The sequence below is a fragment of the Bacillus rossius genome (genome assembly GCF_032445375.1).
Source record: "Bacillus rossius redtenbacheri isolate Brsri chromosome 4 unlocalized genomic scaffold, Brsri_v3 Brsri_v3_scf4_2, whole genome shotgun sequence".
NCBI classification, from domain to species: Eukaryota; Metazoa; Arthropoda; class Insecta; order Phasmatodea; family Bacillidae; genus Bacillus; species Bacillus rossius.
The window spans coordinates 474,756-498,436 of NW_026962011.1; the positions used below are offsets into that span (position 1 = coordinate 474,756).

The 23,681-nt window shown below is 35.4% G+C and overlaps 1 protein-coding gene and 1 long non-coding RNA gene across 5 annotated transcripts in view; one reads left to right on the top strand and one right to left on the bottom strand.

Annotated features, from left to right (window-relative positions):
- Positions 1–23,681, bottom strand: part of LOC134541952 (protein hobbit) — a 440,842-nt gene that overhangs the window by 391,867 nt on the left and 25,294 nt on the right. The window lies entirely within an intron of this gene.
- On the top strand, positions 3,014–13,777 carry LOC134541955 (uncharacterized). Its single transcript, XR_010076705.1, has 4 exons — positions 3,014–4,909; positions 5,036–5,176; positions 7,762–7,809; positions 11,192–13,777. It is a non-coding gene; the product is annotated as an uncharacterized LOC134541955 (long non-coding RNA).

Genomic DNA, 23,681 nt, shown 5'->3' on the forward strand with positions numbered 1-23,681 from the left:
CGTGTCCCGGCTTAAGAACTGGGGCTAGGGTATCAGGAAGGAACTGGCTAATTTCTCTAACCTCCCGACCACCTATTGATGGCAACAGGAAAACCTGCAGCTCACACAACAGTTTTTCGCAAAAAAAAAAAAAAAACCTTACAAATTATTATTATTATTATTATTATTATTATTATTATTATTTATTATTATTATTATTAAATAAAGCCACAGTGTGTATTAATGTATGTGCTCTCTCTCCCTCACCGTGTTACTCTTACATGATGATATGCCTCCGAGTGCGACTGACCGGGTCTAGGCTTGATATGTCAGAGGGATGACACATCCAGGGCTGTTAAGACAAGGGGAGGGAGGCAGGGGAGGGGGCAAAATTGCCCAGGCCCAGACACCAGGGGGACCCGGGCAACGAAAGGGCCCGGGAAACGGAGGTGCCCAGTTACATTATGCGTGGCCATGGTAACTTCATACAAGCATATCTGCTTGGAAGAAAATTATGATAACAGAGTACAAGAAGAGACAAAATATATACAAGATATTTTGTTTCATGTCAGATGAAGAGGAAGCTTGACATTGCTTGGCGGCAAAATGTTAAAAACTTGATAAGGCAATGAAAAATCTGCCGGCCACGGCATGTGGATATTGTGAGGAAAATTTTATTTTGAGATAATAAGTGGGACAGCTTCGGTTGCAGCCAGTAATTAAGATTTATTTCTTTACACTCCTTGATTTGTCTACCCTTTTCATTCAGTTTTAGCAAGGTACAGTGGGCACAACGCACACAGCTGGCAAAGAATAATTGTGATATTTATATATGTGTGTGTGTATTTATTTTTGATCCAGTTTTCTCCAGTTTGCTTGGAATTACCTGTAAGTACAAAGATCCGAAATCTCACACAAGAAATGGTAGTGTGTATCGCTGAACATGCAGATAATAAATAGGGTAGCTTAAAAAATATTTGTTACAGGACATATTAAATACACTAGAGTCCCGTTATAGCGAGGTGTCACGGTTCCGGGTTTTATCCTCGCTATAACCGTGTCCTCGCTATAACCGAATTGGACAAATTTTGGCCCCCAAAAATTAAATTAACTGAAAATAGCATAAAAATTGTGTTTAAACCTGTATAATTTGAAAATAACAGGTTATATTAACGAAATCTTAATTTCTGTGAGCAGATGTGTGAATTCTCTTTAAGGCTAAGATCCTTAGTTTTGCAGCCTCCAAGAAAATTATTTCTCCCATGAATATCGTAGTAGATAAAAAAATTAATAAACAGTAGAATTGTAAATAAAACTTTGAATTTTGTAAATATGATGATGAAAATTTTCTCAAAAAATTCTTTCTTATTTAATTTTAATTTAGAAATTTTCAAAACTAAATATTAGGTATATATTTAAACGGTACACGGCTGTTACTTTGCACACAACTTAAAGGAGGTACAATGAACAATTCTTCGGTTTAATTTTTTTAATACAACGTACAGAATTTAAATAATCTGAGTACAAAATATTGTGATTTAACTGTCACTTGCCGCTGATGAAAGGAACGAGTTCAACAGTTTGCCGCTAGAGCTCCGGTTAGTTCCGAGTTTACTCACTAGATGCCTCGAATATCGCAGGAGTTCAGGCGGGAATATTATCGCTTCGAAACGGTCAAAACACAACACTAGTATCAGCAATAGTAAGTGGACGTGTATTTAAAATGAAGCACAGCAGGAAATGGAAAGAAGCCCATCGACGCCAACTTGAGTAAGTATTTTTATGTACTTGTTCTACATTGTAATCACATATTGTATTTTTTTTTCCCCGGAAAAGTAATTCCAGTCCATTCATATGTATATATTTATGTTATATATATTTATATTATTAGCCGTTTTATTGGTTTAGAGTTTAAAGAATTTATTAATTTATAACTAGCGGTAATTTTTTTTTTTAAATAATTACATTACCCTTTTCTTGTACATACTGTGTTGGTGTTAAAATCAATGGCATTATATTAAAAATCCCTTTCGCCCGTATATTTTGTAGTATTTATTTATTTGATAAAGGTTTGAGATAGTATTTCGAATTTTTATAAAAAATTAAGACGTATATATTATATAGCGTAGTTACTCAAACAATGATTTTTTTTTGTTATTTCACCCATTGCAGTGATGCTTGGTTATATAAAAATTTAAAAATATGAATATTCTTTTAATGTGATACATGTTTCCTAGTAACTGCAACACCTCAAATTAAATAACAAATTGATATAGCAATGAAAGAGATTGTGTTTATTCAATATTTCCCCATAGTTTTTTGCTATAGCGAAAATTAAGGATAACTCTGCAATGATTGGGTGTATCTAAAATTGTTTCAGACAAAATTTTTTGATAACGTTTATAAGATTTACAAACAGTTAGAACATATTCGATGGTGTGCCTACTAAGGGAGCAATGATTTTTTTTTTGTCAATTCCTGTTTAACCCCTGCAAAAATGGTTCGTCTAATCAAAAATTGTTTCCGACAAAAGATTTAGTTAAAAAATTACAAGGTTTTTGAAGAATTATAACGGATTCGATAGTATGCATAATAAGAGAGTTACGATTTTTTTGGTCCGAAACACTTTAATTTTTACACCCCTTGCAGTTATGGTTGGTCGTATCAAAAACTTATTCAGACAAAAGTTCTTCCTATTTTTTCCTTTAAGCTTTATGTTCACATGGATGCGATATGCATCATATTATGGAAGTTGTTGCGATTTTTCTGTTAAAAAAAACCTTCCCCATTTCTACCCCTATGGACTGATTTTGTCCATTGACGAACTCGATCGAGATTTTCCATTACTTGATTTTATGTATCAGTTTGGAATTGATGTGCGAAAAATTACGGCAGTTATCGTGTTCATAAAATTGTGATATATATATATATATATATATATATATATATATATATATATATATATATATATATATATATATATATATATATATATATATATATACACACATACATATACATATAACTTTAGAACTGATGATGGTTATGGGTTTCTTGGACTATGAAACGTAAAACTACATAAAATCTTTCAGGAAGTCGCACCGCTGCGCTGGTACGTTGAAAATTCTATATTTTTTTTAATGATTTTTCCTTACGTATTTGAAATTTTCTAAAGAAAGTAATGTAAGGAATAAGAATTAGATACAAAATGCACGTTTTATATGCCATAAAAAAACATTGGTGTGCTAAAACAAAATGAATGCAAACAAAACAAATATCGTAGCAGGACTGTATTTGATACGGGGGAGTTTAGACTAGGAAATCAAATTTGTATAAATGAGTGCATACGTATTAGTCCGCGGCAATTATTATATAGTTATCGATGGTTTTCATGCATTCTACGCGGCACAAACATATTATGAATTTTTAAACTTAAGTACTTACTTAAAAATTCCATTTGAGTTGTAACTGTTCGTTCTAACCTGGGAAATACAACCTAAATGACAAGACAAATCATATTACATGTCGTACATCGTTCCATTAAGTCAAAGTTTATAGTATATTCCTATAACAAATGCGTATATAAAATACAGTATATAATGCACTAAAAACAAGCAGGCCATTTAGAAAAATTTTATTTTCTGTTGACAGTTTACGTGCACAAAAACATAACATTTAATCGTCTCTGGCACGTTATGAGATTAAGTTTATTTTAGATACTTCCTCTTTCGAAAAAAACAAACAAACAATTTCGTCACATACTGTTTTTTTCTTCTGATTCCAGCAATCCTTCAACTCATTGTCTTACAGAATACCAACATTTCATTACAAGTTTTTCGCTGAAATGGCCCATTATTAAATTAAATCTTGACTAATTTTATAAAAAAAATATTTAACCATAATCACGATGATATCCGTGTATGTAAACAGTTACGTAACACTACAAATGTGAAAATGTACCCACACACAAACGAAATTTTGTTTTGTAGCATAAAGATTAATACAGTAGATAAATATTTTTCAAGTTTAGTTTTGTAATATTTACTTTTTATTTCCGAAGGTACAACTACTGTTTGCAAAAATAATGAAAAAAAATTAAGTACTATTAAAGAGCATCTACAGGTTTAAAATTTGCCAAATGTAATACTATATGAATTCTGAGCAACATATTAAGTTATTGACAACATCTTTTATAGTTACGTAAAATTCAGTAACATGCTAAAGGTGGTTCAGAATAGAATTCAAAATTCCAAAGACAGTTTAAGCATTTTTAAATACAAATGCGTAATTAATCACATAAAAAACATGTTAGACATTTTACCGTGCCACCTATTGGTCGAAACTTATGCTATAATGTGTAGTAAATAAATCAAAATTTCCGCAAAAATTGCTATAAGTGCACCCAGAAAAAACCTTAAACAATTCGAGAGTAAAATCAACAAACAAAAACCACTTAACTCAGAAATATTTTAAAAAATATTACAGATGAAAATAGACAACAGAGAGATTAATGATTAATGGACTAAATCTAGGCAAACTGCAGATGAATCACAAAAAAAAGAAGGGGGGGGGGGGACAGGCTATTTTTAATTAAATAGTTTCCTTTAAATAAATTTTTAATAAATCTTAAACTAGCAAACTTAATGAATATTAAAGCAAAGGCAAATTAAAATTCTTTAACTACTCTAATGAATTATATTATTTCACTTAGGCTTGCAACATTAGCGAGAAAAAAGAAGAAGCTGGGGTTGACACAGAACCCTCTGCCTGCTGGTGATGGTCCTGCAACACCAACCTTGCCAGAGAGCCCAGGCGGTGAAAGTTCGGTCCCCACAGTGCCAGATGTAACCACCATGGCGTCTTCAGTGGCGGCGTGTACATCACGCAACACTGATGACAGTACACATACTCTGTCCGATGACTATCAAGGGTAAGCTTTACACTTACATATCTTGTTTGTGATATGACAGGTAAATTTAGAATTCATGTGATAATACTCATATGAATAAAAATTATTGTATGGGCTATGTTTCTTAAAAGGGAATAACTCTTCTAGGAATGATGACCTTCCTCCGCTGATAGTGGTTTACGAGCCTCCATTGCCACAGACAGATCCGGGACTCAGTATGTTAGAGGGTCGAATGATGGTTGACGTTCGTCACTTCATGGTGCAATGCCGTCTTCTGGAGAGACACAGGTAAAAATTGTTTTATGTAAAATTGAGTTATTTAGATTTTTTTCCACTACTGTTTACCGCCTTCTGAACGTTTAACCGGCTGGAAGGTTGAAAATTCTTCTACAAACTTATTGACTTCATTAGTTAGTAAGTAAATAGGATAGATATGTAACAATACCGATTTAAATTAATAAATGTTGAAAATAAAAGGAAAATATATTTGAGCCATATTGACGAGGAGAGATAAATAGCCAATGTAATCACAGCTAACGCATATATCGAGTGAACTGTGGTGGAGCTACTTACTAACGTAGTAAGCCTTTATTCGATAAGAGGTTAAACACTATAGTGGAAAAAAAATTGCACACCATATAAAATTTTCATCGGGGAAAGATGGACTTTTGCCCCAACAAACAAAAAAAATAATTACTATGCTAAAAAATTACAGGGTTCCATTTTTATCGTATAGTTTTACACTAAGCAATGCAAAGTTGAATTGCAGTACGAACAATATTATGTTTTTCTTTTAATTTCATACTTTTGGCAGCCGCGCAAAGGAACCCCCCTGCGCGCCGAGCGGACCAGCCGCCTACGGCCACTTCCTCCCGTAATTATTTAGTTATGTATATAACGATACAAAAATAAGGGCCAATCTCTCGATGCTGTCGTTCAACAATGGATTTTTCACTACCAAAGCATTTATTGTATCACTAACCCCTAGCAGTTACACATTTTCGTTAGTTATACAAGTTCGTTAGAAACACAATTACAAGGCAGTGGCGATTCTTTTTTTTTTTTTTTTTGCTTTTGGGGTCTGTAAAATTTTGTTTGTAAACAAATATTGGCCAGAAAGAATTATATATTTTTCAATTTAACTTCCGCTACATTATTTGCAACTATAAATGATCATAGAAACATAAGTTCCACGTGCGCGCACACACAACAAGTGAAATGAGGAGTTTTAGCAAATAAACATTGAGGTAATTTTCCAAAATACAATTTAAAGACCTTTATACTGTGTTCTTACATTTGCAGTTAGATTTATTTAAATTCTTTGGCAAATGTTACAATTTAAAAACTTTGTTTAAGTATGTCCAGTTATTTTTTTAGGTAATTTTATTTGTTACAAGAAACCGACGACCTTGCTGAAGTAAAATTATTATGTATAGAAATTGTGTTTAAATGGGTGTGTAATACTTAGATGAAATTGATACAGAATTATATGAAATAAAATTCTATTGTTTTACCAGCCTTTGAGCTTTCTGGCTGACGTGAAATTGTTATAATTAAACTTAGGGCCTAAATTTAGAATTGCTCGAATATGCAAAAAGTAATTCACTCGCTCACACAATGGCCTATACAAATTCCAACCCACTGTCAAAAGGGCTGGAAACTTTAAATTTGGGTCGCAGCCTCAATGATGAAAGTGGGAAAAGTACCAATTTTTATTTTCTAATTACTAAAAAAATAAAATTAAAAAGTAGGCACGCACCTTTAAAATCGGTGTATACCTTCTTTCGGAAGAACGTTGTTGCAGAAATTTTTTAAGAAACATAGTAAAAGGAACAAGATAAATATATTTTTTAATAATTTAAAAACGTAATATTCTAATTGTGCATATTCTTGTTACTTATAAGAAGATAGCATCATAACATTTGCACGCTTGGCTTACGACAGTTGGACGTGCCAACGTGTCTGCCGATATGGCGATAGTACCTATATGTTCTACGAGTAAGTAACATTTTAATACCTCAACGTAAATATCCAATTTATTTTTTATTAATTTTTTATTATTAATTTTTTGGAGGTGAAGACGATGACGATCGAAATAGTGTTTTACTATACCATGATGTGTAAGAGGGCAAATGCGCGAATAAATGTGGCCATGGCCATATGGCTTCTTGCAGCACAGTGAAATGCAAATGAAAATTGTATCCTTTTCTTGAACAACATTTCAGACTTACATTAAAATAGCATAATTTTTAAGCATGTAAAATGTATATCTGTTCGAGCCATGTCACAATTATTTTTTTATTTAATTGTGACATGCACATCAACAGTTTGGGAAAACTGTAGTGGTGTGCATGTTATTATATTGATAAGTACAAAGATAAAGAAGCTTCTGTTCATATTCAAAAATTAGCGAACCTACTGGCATGTAAGTTTATCTCTTTCATTTTATTCTGTTCACATGTCACTCGACAGAGCTCAGGAGCTGCTAAGATTATTGTGTATGGTGAAACGAGGTAACACCCGTACTGATAACTTGACCACCTTACCTCAGTGCACTTCAACGTACATTTACGTATATATAGAATAATCTTTTATCACAAAGAGTCGGGCAGATCTTTCAGGATTCACTGCAAGCTATTTATGTTCGATTTTAACGACAGTAGTTTGGATGTATGCAATATTATGCTGTTAGAGCAGTTGTATGAAATTAATAAAATCACAACCTAACAGCTTGAGTACCAATGTATAGCAATAGTTATAGCTAAATTGCCGATGCTAGTAAAAAATTGTCTTGTTTATTGTGTGAAAGCCAAACGGGTAACAAATGTTTTTGGGAGATGTTACCAGAAATTATTATTATGTTGGTTTTACAGGTGTCCCATTTCATCTTCAGGAACATATTTTCTGGAAAGTGTCAACAGGTACGGTCTGCTGACAAATTTTAAATTTAGGTGCACTCACTGCAATCAAGAGCAGCAGTTCAAATCTGAGCCTGTGGAATGCCTTCCAGTGGGAAGAAAAAGAAATTGCAAAATCGATACCAACTTAGATATCAACGATAAGATTGTTTGGGGTGCAATTTCGGTTGGTCTAGGCTACGGACCATTGTATGAACTATTGTCACTAATTGATATGCATCCTATGAGCCCGGGTTGCTTTTCTTATCACGAGAACAGAATCGGAGAGCACTGGAAGGCAATGTTGCAGAAGGAAATGGAAGATGCTGCACTGGAAGAGTTCTCTATGGCGAAAGATGATGGACGCATCTGTATGGTTGGAAATGAGGAATATGCTTGGACCATAGGAATTTTGGATGGAGGTTGGAGCCAAAGATCCTATGGTCATAGGTATTCTGCTAAGTCTGGATGTGCTATAATAATTGGCTTCTACACTAAGAAATTGTTATTCCTTGGTGTGAGAAACAAATATTGTACCGCATGCATTCGGAGCGAACGGATGGAAAAGGAACCCACGCCTCACCTGTGTTTCCGGAACTGGACTGATTCTTCCACTGCAATGGAGGCAGACATTATAGTGGAAGGTTTCCGGTTCTGTGAAGCCAAGTACAAACTTCAATTTAAGAAGTTTGTTGGTGATGGGGATTCAAGTGTGCATGCAGCCATAGTTGCAAATGTTTCGTACGGAAGAGATGTTGAAAAGATTGAATGTGCTAACCATGTCGTGAAGAATCTCAAAAAGAATCTTTATGCCATAGCCAAGGGCATCCATATGCGGCATCTCAGCCAGTCGAAAATCAAAGCCCTCTGTCGCTGTGCAAGAGGTTGTATCAGCAACTGTGGGGGTGATGCTATGCTACTTCAATCAACACTTCTAAATGTGCCCAACCATGTGTTTGGAGACCATAAGTTATGCAATTTAGATGTGTGTGAGAGAGCTGGTAAAACAGCAAATCCCTGCAGTTATGACGCATTGCCTCGTGAATTGATTGTGGGAATCAAACAAGCTTTTGACCGAGTGAGAGCAAAGTCACAAGCACTTGTAATGGATCTCACAACCAACCAAGCAGAAATGTACATGTCATTAGTTGCAAGGATGGCTGGCGGTAAGCAGATAAACCGTTCACAGCAGGGGTCTTACAGCCGTAGGGCTACTGCTGCTGGTTTGTCTTTCCAACTTCGCTACAAATGGCATGGACAAACTATGAAGGCGATCACAGGTCACAGCCCTGGAGTGACTGTGAAGCGATTAATGGCAAAAAGACAGAAACAGCAGGCGAACTGTAGGCGAAGGTTGGATATGAATCCGCATGTACCACGGAAATCGGAATCATTTAAACCACAGGGTGATAAGAGCTATGGTCCTCATGCAACTCAGCCTCCAGCTTCTGGTCTTGAACTAGAAATTCTGACTGAGTCTGTGATGAGAAGCATAGAGCTTACAGTGCAAGAAAGGAATGATCTGGAGGTGCAGACACGAGATCAAGGAAGCAGTCAGTTGTGGATGAAGGAGCGGAGAAAACGAGTCACTGCTTCCTTTTTCGGACGTGTCTGTAAAATGAGGGAAAATACTTCGTGTAAAGTGACAGTGGAAGCGATTGTGTACAGTCGTGTATTGGAGAATGCTGCCACAATACATGGTCTAGCAAACGAGCGCATAGCTGTCGCTTTATACGAAGAACAAACAGGCCATACTGTTAAACAATGTGGTCTCTTCGTTGACCTTCAGCATTGCTTTCTTGCAGCTTCTCCTGATGGTTTAGTTGATGAAGATGGTTTGGTGGAGGTGAAATGTCCATACTCTGCAAGGGAACTTAACCCTTTAGATGCAGCAATGCAGCTGAAAACGTTCTTTTGCAGAGTTGTCGACGGCGAGCTTTGCTTGAATCGCTCTCACAATTACTACTATCAAGTGCAAGGGCAATTACACATCACACGAAGAAAGTGGTGTGATTTTGTCGTTTGGACAACGAAAGGCATTTCAATAGAAAGAATTGTGAGAGATGATTGTTTCTGGCTTGAGAAAATGGAGTCAAAATTGTTGCGATTTTTTAACAACTGCTTGTTGCCAGAGCTTGCTGATCCATGTCGTCCCAGGGGACAACCGATTCGTGAGCCAGAATATATTATACAGGCACAAGAAAGTCGTTCAAAGAAACGCAAAATTTCAGATGTGTGAATTTTGAGAGACAGAAATTGTGTGGCTGACGAGAACTCTTTTTTTTAATTTGATACAGTGATGCTTTATATCTGATAAAAAAATTCTAATTATTGTTTACTTCTCATGCTTGTACAAATTGAACAGTACTGTAAATGTATTTGATGACATAAGCAATAGTAAGTTATTAGCTGATATTGAATACAAACATTTTTTTTTCATGACTACAAAAAATAAGGTTCTCTGGTTGGCGAGTGATTATATTATACTAATGTCAAAAAGATGTTATCGGGAAAAAATAAATGAAGTTATTTTATACCACTGATTCACTACCCATAAAATCAAACTGTAACGTCTTTGCAACTAGTATCTCATACAAGAAATATATAACATATTCGTGCTTCATTTTGTATAAAAATAAAACACATATATAATATCGGGAGACAGCCTTGAAAATCGTGCATATCACCAACATGGCCAATCAGACTCACAGTCATGTTTACGATAGCAAGACAGCTAGCAAACCAGTTCAGTTTATATGCAGCTTAACTGAAAAATTTATTCAATATTTTCGGGGTGGTTTAACGCTCAAAATTAATACAAAACCAAATCAGCAATCCTTGTATTATCATTTATAATACTACAAAATATCTTCCATTTCCTTCGAATTGTATTGAGCACTAAAATATTGATTTACTTTTGGCCCAGATTTTATTCGACGATACTCTGTAGAGTTTAGCTTGTTTGCATTCTTTATTTATTAGGTCTAAATCATGGCCAAATTTATTGAAGTGTAACACAAATTATATATTTGTGTGTGCCTGGTTAGGAATTTGTATGATGTACTTACTAGAAAAACTATGTCATATCAGTGTAATAGTTGTACCCTTACAAGCGTTGAATATTTATGAAACATTTTATTTCTTTTGTTTTTAAAGCCGCAGACTTGTATTTTATTTATTGCATTTAGACAACAACATGCGTCCGTGTTTTCTACATTGCACGCTCTGTAATATTTTGAATGTTATAGTAATTTTTGCTTTTTAAAATCTGTGATTTATGTGCAGTAGAATGATTTGTAATTTATGATTATTTCTTTTCATATTTTTAATGAGCCATTTGCTAATATTATATAGACTTCTCCATTTATTATAATAAACACATATTCCATTATTGGAATTATTTCAGAATGGGAATCACAAGACTACAAAAACTATTCTCCTGCATAAGAAAGGTGATAATACCAGTAAAGAAAATTATCGTCCGAGAGCAATTACGTCTTATATTTAGGGACACCTGTATTTCGCTAATACATTTCGTGTCAAGGTATTTAACAAAACACTGTAGATTTTTCTTGTAATTATTGGCTGTGGTCGGTGAAGGCTGTTTTCCCGCACTTGACGGGGCCAATGAGGACGTAGTTACCGTACTGCTGCACGCCCGCAATTCGCCAAACCTCTAAGAAAAAAAAGCTACAGTTATGTGTGAAATAGCCTGACACGAGATGTATTCACGAAATACAGGTGTCCTTAATTATATCGAAAAATATTTGAACATTGTATGATAATTTTAAGTATGAAAAGTACAAAATACTTTCAAATTTAATACATGGTTTTACATCAACTCTAAGCACTAAAACCCATACTGCTTATTATCTACAAAATAAATCTATACACGGCAACTGATTATGAATCAGTTGAGTTTTTTTTATAAAGCATCTAAGGCCTTGATTGTATAAATATATTGTTGGATAAATTAACTAAACTAGGAATACTATAAAATGCACAAAAATAGAAGAGTTTGATCTCAATGACATAAAGCATAATTTATCTATTTAGCACAGCCTGTATAATTGCTTCCCCATTGTCAAGACTAAAATTAAAAAAACTGCGAAAGAAGCAGTATAAAATATCTATCTCATTATCTTTGCGGGTGACTCAAATATCATACAAACAAAACGAAACGCAAGAAAGCATATTTTAAACACTGTAAATAACTTAGATTTTAAATAAAAGGATAATAATCAGTCTGTAAAATTTAGTTTTAACGATGAGTTGTAAACAGAACATCAAACATATATCATAGGTGTTACTGCGAACAGAGAACTCTCACAAACAATAAAATTCCTTTCTGCGCAACCTGCAAGCTCCGGTACCTTCTGTAAAAAAAATATATAAATGTAAAACTTTTCCGGAAGTCGTACCATGGTAATGACTAAAATATGTAGCCTTACTTCTAAATCTAATTATCTAGAGAACAAATTGTATTACATTATTTTCATGATTTAAACGGTAGCAAAATTAACACCTACATACGAACAGAAGTTTGCTCTTTTATTCATTTTTTTAGTTACGTGATAATTTTTTTGAGTTATAAAGAAATCCAACTTAAACAGTAAAAAAGAAAGGCTTTTAATGAAAAAACCTACTCAGTCATTATAGATAACTGTTCAAACCATTTAAGATTCATCCTGTTACATAAATTTTTATATTCATATACATCTAATGTATACACATATCAGAAAAAAGGCAATAAATTCATATTAACTTCATTATCAAACTATAATAAAACACAAAATACACTTGCAGAGAACCACCAAATATATTGCGTAAGTGTTTCTGCAATGAGTTAAACTTTAAAATTGACTTTATTATTTCAAAAAAATAATTTAAAACTCCAAGCAAATGTAAGAACACGTCTTCTAGATATAATGTAAGATTATAATGCCGTGTCCGAATTCGCCTGAAGAATATACTTGTAGATACTTTGGAAGTGACTTTGCAAGACTGTCAGAAATGGACGTGAAGTATGTATGCTATGCAATACGCAAGTAAATGAGTCTGTGTAATTCTCGCGTACTTGAAGTTGAAAATACTTCTTCATTTGAAATATTTTTGGTCATATTTTATATATCATTTAAATAATTTAAGAGGACGTAAAATAAATATAATTTATTTTGTATTTTACTGGTATCTATAAATAAATTGACAAAATTAATTTATGTATATGGATGTTTAAAACGAAGTTTCAACAAACACATGTACATATTTAGCCTACAGATCGTTACTACAAAACAAAAGTACAATAATAATGTATGTTGCCGTAAATTCAAGTGACAGCGATGAAGTGTTAAAAAAAAAAGGACTAATTTCACATGCGTTTAAAAATAAAATCTAAACATCCTTTTCGGCTGGCTAAACATTGAACTTATCCGGATTCGTTAAAGGCAAGTGAAGTACGTAAGGTTGCAAACATGTAACTGCATTACTTTCTGATTAATTTTAATAAAATTATGCATATATCCAAAAAATGTTCAGTTAAAATTAGTATTGTATTGTATTGTATTTTATTTTATTGTATTGGTGTTTGTATCTGGGTATATTTTTATTGTGTGTTTAAGATTTATTGACTTTTGTGCCTCATGTACTTTTGGTGAAAAATGAAAATGTAATTATGTATTATTATCATGGCCCAAAGCAAAACTATTTGTTCGTTGGCCGAAAATGAAATGTAGTTATACTTGTATATCTAAGAAAAATATTTGTATTTTGTATGAATGTAAGTATTTTATTATGTAAATTTTTATTACTTACAAATATTTCGTACTCATAATATCTAGTTTCCATTTGTCTTAAGACATAATAAAATGATATACTAAGCAAAAAATGTTTATTGGTTCGCAATTTTTCATTGTTACAATATTTTAAAATGAAAAATTTGCTATTCAGCAATATCAACTTCTAAAACGTGAGTAAAAATTATCATTAAATTATATCAATGGAATATTTATTGCATTAGTATTCCTTGCTCCTAATCACTTACTCTGGTTGATTACCTTCCTTATAACCTCAGTGATCTCGTAATTTATGTACACCTTTTTCCCACTAAGACGATTCAGGTGCAGATTCTGGAGCAGTGTTTTTTTTTTTTATGTACGGATGTGCCAATAAATCCATCAGTTTGGTGGTGGTGTTGGGGGGGGGGGGGATAATACTACTCTTAAAATATCAGTTTATCTGTATGCACGATAAAATATCCTTGGTTAGCTCCCTCCGAAATATTCTTATACAACCTATGACGTGTAGCCTACTCCTTAGATATTTTAAAACACGTTTGATTGCGTAGAGAAGGCGATTCTTCGAGTATGTGGCCCTTTCATAATTAAATTATTATTATTATTATTAGTTACAAATGATGTTTATTTCGAGCCTCTTTGACATCCAGTTCATACATAAAAAACGAACTACCAGTGATGCTTGACGTCACCAGTAGGGATAGCGTGAAGGAGCTCCTCATTTCGCCAGACGCGACTGGCATACACAAGTATTTATATTGCAATAACAAATTACTAAATGATAGTTTAATTTTCGAAAATATGATTATATTTTTTACAAGAAGTACGAATGCCAGGACATTTACTAATAACGTTTTTAAACATCACATATAAAAATAAAAGTGTAATCAAAAGCCACAGGTCAGCTAAAAAAGCAAACAAAAACTTTTTTCTAGCTCTAGCCTCATGTATACATACATAAAAACATAATACATTTAAAACACTAAAATTAATACAATAACCTGCAATATTTTGAGGACAGATATTCAGCTACAAAAAATTATCCGATAGTATAAAAAGTTCGCCTGTATATATATATATATATATATATATATATATATAGTTGCACAGAAAAATACAGTTCTAATCAGATATCAATATAGCAAATAATACCGTTTTGCAACATAAAGTCATGCTATTAGATGGTCAACGTTCAACTGTTTGTATAATACACATACGCACACACCTGTGACAAAATGTGGAAAAAAAAAATAATTTTGTAGAAGCGCAAAACCTTTGTAGTACTCAGTTAAAAATTATTATTTTTTTTACAGGGGCAGGAAAACTACATTACTGGCCAGTTTATTTGAATGTAGTGGTTAGCTGTGAACGAGCGTTCTTGCAAAAGAGACCAAATCTGACAGTTTTGGCCACATAATCACCGCAGTAAAACATACAATTTGTATATCGTATATGTGTAGTGCACCAAATTAATATTTATTATAATTACCTTGGGTTGCACTCGGTTACGTACAGGTTTCTAACTGAAATGTACCAAAAATAGTAATATTTATTCCCTTGCGCTTTGTTGAGGATCGAGTAGTCTTGAGTGGGTGTGGTGGAAAGGGACAGAATGGCAAAGGGATTGGAAATCTAAATGCTCGCCGAGGCAGAGTACACTCTTCCCCCACCCCCCTCTTCCAGACCTGTCGTAAACATGACACCCCCGCTGGGAGATAAGAATTCTGAGAACAGCGTCCTCTTTCCCCCCCCCCCCCCCCACAATCCTTTTTCAGCGCGTCGCTACATCGTTCAGCCGTACTACTAGTGCGCTCTGTTGAGGACAAAGATAACTACGCGTGTCTTTGCCAGCTCGCGAGAAACTCAGGATCTTAGCCTTAAAACGATACCCCATAAGTACGGATGCGATCACCGATTGCGTCAAAATAACCAGAATACCCTACCACGCCACGTAAGTATAGCATCTCAGCCCGCGGCCGACGCAGCATTGTCCTGCTATCTAGTGTCGACACAGGCTGTCTGCTGGCGGCCGTGTTGGTTCGGGATGTTGTTAACAGGTGGTGCTAGTGTAGCGCGACGATTTAATTCCTTACAAAAAAGCATGAGTGCGGCTGCGGCAACGCACGTACGCCTCAAACGAAATAGTCGCTGGAAAACTATACTTTTTTTTTATTTAAAGAAACCTGTCAACTTTTTTAGAAAATAAATTTGGGATTAAACTCAAACCATCACCACCCCTTTCCCGGACAGATACCCCAACAACTGACCGAAACAAAAGTTACTCTCCTAGCGATTCGTAAATAAATACGGTAGTGCCTACTAGAGGTGTAAAAGTAACGAAAAAATGTGTACCCGTATGTATTCGTTACTATAACAATTAGTACTCGTTACTATCGTTACGTTTCTCGTTACTTCTGATACCGCATAACATGCTATGTTATGTTGCAGCAACGAATCCAGTCGTATTGAGTACGCGTACAGTATGCCATCGCGTAAATAATAATAAATAGAATATAAACAATTAACAATATTTGATAATTAATAGTTTTTGTTAACCAAGAAACAATTAAATCTCATTAGAGCGGCTTTTTAATATTATCTCTTTTAAGATAACAATAAAATAACGTGAAAATACGCACTTATAAAAACAAAAACATATTTCTAATTTGTAAAAAATACTTTCTTACGTTGTTTCTGTTCCAATCTCAAACTTTGTCTACACACGGCAGACGGCACAGATAACCAACGGAAGTTTGATAAAAGAAAGAAAGGATGGGATTCTATTTTTAAAGCCATGCACTTAGGTGGCGACTGCAAGGCTGAAGAATGTGACAGGCGTCAACGGCAAGATGTCTAGTGGCGAGCGAGAGGGGTGGAGATAAAGCAGACAAATAACAAAAGCGCGCTTCAAGCGATCACGCCGTAAATTCCTCAAAAATACCTCGTTATAGCAGTGTTCTTGCTATTACCGTGCTCGCTATAACGAGATTCTACTGTATACATTGAGTCTAACTTTGTTCGGAGCTAGAAATATGAGAGCAGATTTGTTAAGCTCATCAATACACGGCACTTTTTTAATTTATATTTTTATTTTATAATGCAAGTCATGTAAAATACAATGTGCTGAATATTTTCAGGAAATTATGGAATACCGACACAAATAAGGTGCTCAAAAGCGAAATGAAATGCATCAAAAAGAAGAAAATCGTAAAGGTCAGACAAATTTATTTAATATAGGGTTTTTTTCATCTATTTCACATGAAAAACAAAGTAAGGAGGCAGATAATTTGTTTGAAATTCCCCATTTTTCTCAAGATTTGAACTCAACATTGTGGGGAGTGCGTCGTTTGCCCTACAGGCGTTTGCCCTAAACGCATTTTCGAAGCATATTCTCGCATTCCTTATTCCAAACAGGCGTTTGCCCTAAAAGCGTTTGCCCTAAAAGCGTTTGTCCTAAAGTCGTTTGCCCTACAGGCATTTGCCCTACAGGCGTTTGCCCTACAGGCGTTTGCCCTAAAGGCGTTTGCACAAGATGTTTGATAATCCCATTCGGACCAAGTACCGGCATTTGCCCTAAAGGCGTTTGCCCTAAAATAAGTTTTTCGACAGTCGTTTGCCCTACAGGCGTTTGCCCTACAGGCGTTTGCCCTAAAAGTTTGCGAATTTTCAATAATCCGAAAATGAATGCTTGCCGGCGTTTGCCCTACAGTCGTTTGCCCTAAAGGCATTTGCCCTAAAGGCGTTTGCCCTACAGGCGTTTGCCCTACGAACCTTTTCGAAGATAGATGTCCTTACGTGTGTCGCCCCTGTTGACAAATGTTGGAACCATTCTCCAAATGAGTACAAAGTACAAAATTCACAAATTAGATGGCAGCACATACGGTTTGCTATCCCAACGTTGAAGTCTAAGAATGCAGCTGGTAATTTAACCTTACAACAGATGAATCTCAGTGACTGGATTGTATTTTTTAAATAATTTTTAACAAAGAGGTTGATGATGTAATATTTTCCAAGGTGGGGGGCGGGGGGTTAACTAGCGAACGAATTAACTTAATTTAATATTGCTGCTATATATAAAAACAAGCGTTAACAAAAGGAGCTTACAAAATTTTATTATCCTTGCCTGCTGGAATTTTCACTTAAAGTCGTCCTAAAAAGATGACCCTAAAATAATTTAAGGCAGAAGATTATACATATGCATTTATAAAAACATTTTCAGTGTTTAAAAGTTAGTGTTAAAATAGCCTCCAAGACCTTCATGCCTATTTTCAATTTTTATATAACATGTGCCCAACTGAATCTGTCGTTTTATTAATATGTTTGTAGAGTGCGGTGAAAATACTTCCATCGAGAGTGTGCATATTTTGCTAATTCGCCCAGACCATCTAATAAGTTTTATGGGAACAAGTGAAGAATAATAAAAGACTGATTTTATGTGTGACAGCCAATGAAATGTACAACATTTCAAAATGCATTTAATCATATCATCTATATTGCCACAATATTTGAATGAATGTCATAGGTATGAGTGTAAACTAGGAACAATTTTGATATGTCGTGGAATGTACAATAATGAATTACGTAAAAGTATAATACACAAAGAAAGATCATTAAATATAACTCTGTTTCAGATGCTAATGAATCAGCAAAAATAGTGCAATTTTAGTTAATATATTTTCAAAACAATTTAGTTTCAAAATTGCTTCGATCTTGTTTTTGAACACTGAATCAACTTCTCTATATTTTTTGCAAGTGAAGATTAGAAAATAATATTTAAAAAAATAATTCACCGAATTACATAATTTTCAAAATAAACCGTTGCAATTATATTTAGTTAATTACATATTTGTCACATGCCCACAAACAGTCTTACGACTTTAACATATTTATTATTTGGTTAAATGTACGCAATAGGTTTATCCAACCCGACTTGCTTGCCTTGGTCGGCAAATATGTTGGCTGTTTTCTCTGTTAGAACTCTGGGTATCGTGTGTATTGAGTAATGAATTCTTTCTTCACTTCTGCTAATGAAATTTATATACCCACTTTTATACCCATGGGTATAATAGAATATAAAGCATAAATTGGGCGTCGTGCGGGGCGGGCTTACAGGACAGCAAACCATAACAAAAACTGTTAGCATAACAATCATGTATCAAAAATAGTATTAGTTGTGCAAGCGCAGTTCATCTCCACAAATTAAGTTTGTACGTGACTATAATTTTTTTTCTCCTGAGATCGTTTTTAGGTAGAATTCGCAGAGCGACTTACAGAAAATTTCACGATTTTTTCTCCTATCTAGGTCCTATGAATTTCAGAATTTCTAATTGAGGTAAATATGAATGTCTAATGTATTGTTGGATTGGATTTATATCCCATACATATTGTTGAGCCAACAATTAATTTGCAATTTATTGTTACATTCGATATTCTAGAAATATTCATAAGATTTTACATAGTTATTGAAACTTCTGAAATTTTTCAGAAAGTTTTTTTTATATTGGTAGGCCGCACGGCGAAATCTACCTTTCCGACTGGCTGCCATCGGGGATTTTTCATTTATAATTATGGGATATATGATTTGACACTATTATGCACACAGACGCTTCATATCTAAAACAATCTTGTTCAAACGAACGGTTTTTAATTTTTTAATAAGACATTTTTTTTGTGACATATCTCAAAGAAAACAAAACCAGTAATTCGACAGAATTCTATACGAGCCTCGTTGCCAAATTTAATGGACGCAAAATAATAAATTACCTACACACAGACACAGCGAGGCTCTTTTCAGCGTAAATGTTACATGGCAGGACAAGATTCAAGAATAGTTTAGCTTGGGAGAAAAGTCCTTTCAAAAAAATGTCAGGTAGGAGCCCTGGTTCAATACACAAGAAAGTCATTCGTAAAAAGATTCGACATGGCACAACTCGGCGTAAACTGGCTTACCAAGGAGATAGTCGGTTGAAACTAAAACGGCGTGATCTTCAATCGACTAAACAAAATGTTGACTATGGATCCTCATCAGGGCAAGTTACTATTGTACAAGGGTGTGATCTTCCTGAAAATGAACTATTAAGTAAGTGTGAACATTACATCGCGTCACTGCAAGTCAGTTTGGAATAAGGAAGGAATATTGTGGAACAAACAAATATGCATACAATCCCGCAAGGAAAGTCGTTCTGTGTGCGGTGGGCTAAAGTCACATTATTATTATTATTATTGAGAAATACCATTACGTATCTTCATTATTTTATTTTGGAAATATAAGTGGAATCCACTATGGAAATATGGGAAATATTATGAATGTATTTAAATATATATTATATTACGGATATAGCCTATTTTAAGAATCATGCCAACCGATTACTATTATCGGCCAACTCTTATAACTGAACGTCAAAATGATCTAACACAAACATTACAAACTAAATGCAAATTATGGAAAACCCAGAACAAAACGAACTAGAATACTTCTTCATTGTGTACTTCAGCTGTATGTTGTGTATACATTCCAGAATAAAATAGTATGAACAATGTGTAGGAGTTTAACCGCATTAGTACTATTATGCTAATTAAGAAAATGTTTAACAGCTAGTATTCGCATTATTTACCTATATGATCGTAATATTTTAAGTAATCATAGCGTAATGCGAGTCTGACAGCTGAAATTGAAATAAGCAAAGCCCCGGAAAAAAAAATTAAACCTTTTTCCAGCGATATTTTTGTTAAATCGCCAATACTGTTTTTTTTATTATGCGATTTCTTTTTTTGGTCGAAGACCTTACATCATCTAATGTTCCGAAATATTTTACAGAAAAAATATTCGATAACATTGAACTTAGTGCAGGGAACCATCTGTTGGTGAATCTAGGAAGTTCATACCACATGAATTCCCACAAAATCTTATATAGGCTTACATAGGTGCCATCTAGCGACGGTTTTGTAAACTTTGCATTTAGAGGGAAAACATTTATTTATGTACTGCCACCTGCGGAGGAAATATAAACTACGAGAACACTGTTTGAATGGATACATAATTGAAAAAACCTACATTACCCAAAATAACCTAAGCTTCGTTTACCCTAAAGTCATTTGCCCTACAGGCGTTTGCCCTACAGGCGTTTGCCCTACAGGCATTTGCCCTAAAGGCGTTTGCACAAAATGTTTGATAATCCCATTCGGACCAAGCTCCGGCATTTGCCCTAAAGGCGTTTGCCCTAAAATAAGTTTTTCGACAGTCATTTGCCCTACAGGCATCTGCCCTACAGGCGTCTGCCCTAAAAGTTGGCGTGGTTTCGTTAATCCAAAACAAAAGTGCTTGCCGGCGTTTACCCTACAGTCGTTTGCACTAAACGGCATTTGCCCTAAAGTCGTTTGCCCTACAGGCATTTGCCCTACGTTTAGGGCAAACGCCTGTAGGGCAAACGATGTGTACCCCATTGTGTACTGATATTCAAACTACGTCAGTTGCCGAGTTCGCTATGACTGTTATAGACTTGCCAGTTAAGTTATCTCTACCACTGAAACAAAAGTACATAATCAAAGAGGTTAACTCTCATGATAGTCTTAATCAGGATGAAGGGGTGGAAACCGACAAAGTTTGATAGTGGATTTCTTACATCTGTGACAATGACCATTAAAGAAATAGATGTTTTAAGAGGACCCCAGTTGCATCCAAACTAATTACCCCCTGACCCTATTTCATGTGCATTTCATTTGTCTTATCTTAAAGTGCAAACTGGTTGATTTGGAGTACTAGCCGACGAGCATTGTTTTGTTTTCCTTGCAGATAAATTTTAAATCAACCAGAATCAGTTCGGTCTCGATTTGCATCTGTATCAGGCTATTCCAAAGATTTGAAATGGAAAAATCTTTACGATAAAATTCCTCAATTCCCAAACAGTAATAGCCATTATAACGAACGCTTGGCTGCAGGAAAACACTCAAAAGTAAATAATTAAATTAAGGCCTTGGAAGCGTCAGCCCAGAAAACAAAACAATAACAACAATAATCACAGAGGTGCCCAGACGTCGTATAAAAGAATTTTATTTATAACCTCCTAGCAACTCTAGTAGGCTATGTGGATCGGGGATGAATACTAATGAAATAACAAGACTGGTGGTTTGATTTATATAAGAGCCCTTTTACTTAACTAATTTACTTTTGTTTTTATCTTTTAATTACATTGGTATTAAAACATATTGATTAGAAAATGGAGGGAGCCCCGGGGCAACAAAATACATATATAATATATATAAGTAACACCATAATAGCCTACCTCTTGAATTTAATACTGGTTTTAAGTTAGCTCGCAGGCTCAAAAAAAAAAAAAAACAATTACATTGACAATTAATTATGTCCTGTGTCCTGGCACCGGAGGTTTCGGCATATTAACGTCCAGAAGAAATCATTTTTAGTAGAAACTCGTAGTTAAACTTGGAGTGGAGCTTGCAGCTAATTTTGGAACTTGGAGCTCAACTTGGAGGCTGAATTTGGAGCTAAACTTGGAGGCTGATTTTGGAGGCTGAATTTGGACCTCAAATTTGGACCTCAACTTGGACCCCGCCTGCAACCAAAGTCCCAAATTACTTAGACTGGTTAACAGGCGGCTAAGACTGGGCAAAAATATGCCCAGGGAAAGGCAAAAAAAGGTGGGGAAGGATGACGACCACTTACCCAAAACAGCGGGGTGAAGTCATGTAGGCTGGCTGCAGGAGCAGAGAAGGCAGCTCGCGGCACGGATGGTCGCGGTAGACATGTTGAGAGAGAGATAAATAATTTAGATTAGCAAATAACTATTGCGGGCAGCAAAATTTAAAACTAAGAAAATTGAGGCCTCTATGCCTTGACGTTGGCGACTACATGACGTAGTGTTGAGTCTTGGTCGAACAACAGAGATTGACTCTCGCGGATCGCGACGCGTGGTCCGCACAGACCAGATGCTGCCCGCCGAATCTTCTAAAAATGGCGTCGGGGCGCCTAATTAAAGTAAGCAACTGCCCCCAGCCAAAGAAGGGGGAAGGTTGGTGATTGCCTGAAGGTGTCCGGAGATGCCCGAAGGGACGAAGCAGACTGCAACCTGTTCGCTGCGCTCTCACGCGAGTCGTAGGCGAACTAACATCGCAATCGCACTGCGACTGCTGCCAAGGTCGATTGTGACAAGCTGTCTCTTATGGGAGGGATGAGTATTGCGCTCTGGTGGCCAAGACGAGAACCTGTCTGGAGGGTCACAGAAACGTCCGCTAGAGTGCAGTGGGCGCGCTCGCGACCAGCGCTCAGAGCAAGGTTAGGGATTTTTCCCACCGCTAGACTTCGCTGAGGGCTCTGTTTGACAAGTGGGAATGTCCTTGGGGAGACCAGGTCTCCGCCCGGGGTTCACTGGGGGTCGTTGCTCCGGGTTTGAGTTCTCGTGAAACCACAGGTGGGTGTTGAGGGGAGGGGGGTTTAAATTTGCTAAGTCGCCTGGGAAAGGCGTCATGTGGACCGTCCCGAGGCTTCGCCGCTGGCTGTAACTTGGTCCAGAGGCGTGCTTGCAAAACCCTTACCTATGCTTGCCTCCGAGAAATGAAAGTTGCTAGCAGTGGGGTTGGGGTAGCGTTCGCTAACACGAACGTCATTTTGTTACATGGAGCAAACGTGACGCGAACCGCGGCCGAGATGCTGCGATCACAAATCGTCAGCAACCAGTATCTAATAGAAGCCTGCGAACAAGCACAGGTGCACTGGGTAGCACAAGCTTACGTCGGAGTGTACAGTAATGGAAACAAAATTTAATAAAATAAAAATTACAAATTTATTATTTGGTTTCCTTCTTTAAAAATTAAAAATTAAATTTAAATTCGTACATTTGTGCCTGAAAGTGGCACTGAAACGGCACACCATAAAGAATGTTACATAAAGTGGAAAATTTAGACATTCATCTTGGTCACTCAAAAACCATATTTCAAAGCTTGGAGAAACAAATAGCAAATTATTCATGTTTTTTAAACAAGTTTTGCAGTGTTCACTTAATGTAACCTTATTTCTCAATGAACCATAGCCTGCCGGTCTCAGAAATCTGGCAAAAGGCTACAATGTCATTATTTATCTGGTTAAATTCA